Source organism: Octodon degus, unplaced genomic scaffold, assembly GCF_000260255.1.
Source record: "Octodon degus isolate 3935 unplaced genomic scaffold, OctDeg1.0 scaffold00036, whole genome shotgun sequence".
Classification (NCBI taxonomy): Eukaryota; Metazoa; Chordata; class Mammalia; order Rodentia; family Octodontidae; genus Octodon; species Octodon degus.
Genome location: NW_004524612.1, coordinates 17,152,495 through 17,155,959, shown reverse-complemented (window position 1 = coordinate 17,155,959; position 3,465 = coordinate 17,152,495).

The window sequence follows — 3,465 nt, the reverse complement described above, 5'->3', positions numbered from 1 at the left end:
TTTTTTTTTTTTTTTTTTTTTCAGAACCGGGGATTGAACTCAGGCCCTTGCGCTTGCCAGGGAGGCGCTTATACCCCGCCTGAGCCATCTCCCTGGCCCCAACGAACATTTTCTTTTCTTTTCTTTTTTTGCTTATTAGTAGTTTAATGTATGAAGGAAACATCCAGATTTCTGAATATGAAGGAAAATATCTCACATTAATTTAAGTCTACATAAAGTAGAGCCTCTATACTGACATATTGAAATTTACTTTCTGCTTAGCCTTTTCTGTTACGTAAACAATTGTACATTTATTTGTCATTCTAAAACCTCAGGATCAACTTTACATAATTTTGCTAAATTTCTGTGTTTGCTCAGAAGCAGTTTATAGTACTAAAACCAACCAGCCAAAGAATAGCTTCAACAGAAAGTTATGTCCGAAGGAGAAGAAGGAAAGAAAAAAGAAAAATGATAAGAAAAAAAAGCTAACTAAGGTAAAATGACCGATGACGGGGAGTGGGCAATCACAAATGTTCACAGAAAATAGGTCAGTTAGTAATAGGTCAGTTCTTCTGCAAAAAGCCTACACACTTCAGTCAAGCACATCAGTAGAATGATTTAGAAGCATAACAACAAACATTTTCTTAAGAGACAGTATGGCAATAATTGATATGTCATGAGAAGCAGTACATATTTAGAAGACCAGAATGACAGGCATTCCGAGTGTGACCCTTCTATTACATATTCCTTTTCTCAGTGCAGTTGCTTAGTTCACAGGTATCAGCATATATAGTTAGTCAGGGTGAGAATCCTACCAACTGACTGCTAGTTTCGAAAACCTGCTGATGTTTCTCAGGATCACTGTCTTACCCATCTTGTGCGCAGAAATGTATGGCTTTACCCCTGTCATTTTTCTCAGCTTTTGAGATTACATTTTGCTCCTTCTCTTTGTCATTTTTTTTTTAATGTGTGTGTGTGTGGCCAGCTCGGCACACCAGGGGGCAGGGCTGGCTGGCATGTGGTGCCGGGGGACCGAACCGCGGTCCCTGTGCTTTAGCTAAGCTTGTTCCAAGTAGGTGCTCTAGACCACTGAGCCATCTCACCAGCCCCTCTGTCATTTTGTATAGCACTGTCCTCTGACCTTGTTGTAGAGCTTTAATGCAGTTATAACCTTAGCATTTACTGATATTTGGGTGCAGATGTACACAGTTTGAATTTATCCAGCTGTGCCTGGCTTGGGTCTGGCTGCTGTGCTCAGCTCCTTCCTGCTGCAGCCCTTGGGAGTGAGCCTGTTGTGCCCCTCTGGCAAAATGTTCTGTTCCTGGATTAGCTGGCTGGTCCTGTCTCCTACTCTCTGCAAGGACTGCAGCTGCAGAGCTTCACTCCAGGCCTGTATGTCAGTCCTGGACTGGATCTGAGGGGAACAAGGGGGCTCAGGAGAGGGGAAGCTTTCCCACACACTTGCTGGGCCTGGGCTTGGGCTGGTTCTGGGGATTCCCGAGGGCATGGCAGAAGTTCTTACTCGGCATGCTGAGTGGGGCCTCTGGAGTGCTGGGGGAGTCCTCGGGGCTTGGTCTAGGGTCTCACTCATGTGGCATGCCTGGGTTTGGTCTGGCGAGGTCCCTCAGACACAGGATAGCCCAAGACTTTATATTTAAATGGATGCCACTTGAAGATATACTCAGAAGTGAAATAAACCAGACCCACATGTGTAAATATCATAAAGTCTCTCTAATGTAAGAAGTCAAAAGAAATAAAAGAGAAACGTATAACACAATTACAAGGAAAGGGAGAACTTAAGGATTAAACAATGATGAGAGGGCAAGACAAAAGCTAGGAAACATGAGGGGGAAAAGCTATACATTTATGTGCACAACATGGTTAAGGCAATGATCCTGAGAATCTGCAGCATGTTTTTGAAACTAGCAGTTCATTGGTAGGATTCTCACCCTGCCTAACTATATATGCTGACACCTGTGAACTAAGCAATTGCACTGAAGATAGCAATGTGTAACACTGGGGTCATGCTTGGAATGCCTGTCATCCTGGTCTTCCAAACACATACTGCTTGTCATGTCTTATCAATTACTGCTATAGTGTCTCTCAAGTAAATGTTTCTTTACAAAAATGTTAATCAGGGCAGGGGAGATGGCTCAGTGGAATAAGCACTTCCCTGGCAAGCGCAAGAACCTGAGTTCAATCCCCAGTTCCGCCCAAAAAATAAAAATAAAAAAATTTTTAAAAAATGTTAATCAATGAAAATAAGAGACAAGAAAAAAGTGTTATAGGACTAACCTGCTTCACTGCTGTATATGATTAGATTTCTGTTTCTCTGTAAAAATATGTAATTGCTTATTTCCACTATCTTAAATTTTTTATTTTTTCCTTTTAATTTTTTTTCACACTCTGTAGTGATTTAAAGTTTAACATATCAATACTTGATGGAAAATACGCATTCCATGTTATGTCTAAGATGTTTGATAATCAGACAGACAGTGAGGTTAAGCTCAACCGTCTATGTTATAGGGTAATAATATCATTAAGATTCTCTTCAGGAAGGTTAACAACTTAAGTTTGCAGACCAAAAATTAGAGAAGAAGAAGGGCTACAAGGACTGCCAACATTTTGGCCCCAGCTATTCAAGGTCAGTGAGGACTCAGGACAAAAGAGAACCTGTACTGTAATATCCTGTAACTCAGTAATCTCCCAAATTTTCTGATGAAGGAGATTATGGGGACACAGAGGAAAGTGATTGATGATGTAGAGTGTGTCTGAGGAGAGTCACATGGAGAGAAAACCTTCTCTCAGGGTTTCACATAAAGCAAATGGGTCAAGCAATGGCCGTGACTCATCCACATGGCCAACACTGACAAAGGATCTACAAACTGCAGTACAGGGTTTCAGGCTAAATCCTCAGGGGATTTGACTGACCTTGTCAGATACAAAAGTTACATTTCTTGTTATATAGGTCTTGCTTCATCTTGGTCTTAACAATCCAGCGGAAATGTATAAAAAATAAAGTATAGTAAGTAAAGCCATATTAATATCATGAGCTGTAAAAGACTCAAGTCAACAACTTCTGACATTGCCAGTCCTATGGATAACCCACTACTATTATGGGCTACTGGACTGTATTGGATTATTTTGCTGAATTCACATACCTACAATATTTAAATGGCTATGGAATCTCCATCTCTGACAAAACTAAACAAAAAAGGAGATATAAATAAAGAACCATTTTTTATCTGTATATACAAAATAGTTAGGATACATATACAGCTACTTTCTCTTAATTAAATGAGAAGATTTGTCCTAATAGTGTTTGGACAGGATACCATGTCTACATCTTGAACTATGTATAACCACTATGAAGACAACAATATACAATGCATTAATTATTATTTTTTTTTAATTCTTGTTTTTTTTTAATATTTATTTATTTTTATTTATTACATTTATTTATTGTGTGTGTGTGTGTGTGGCCAG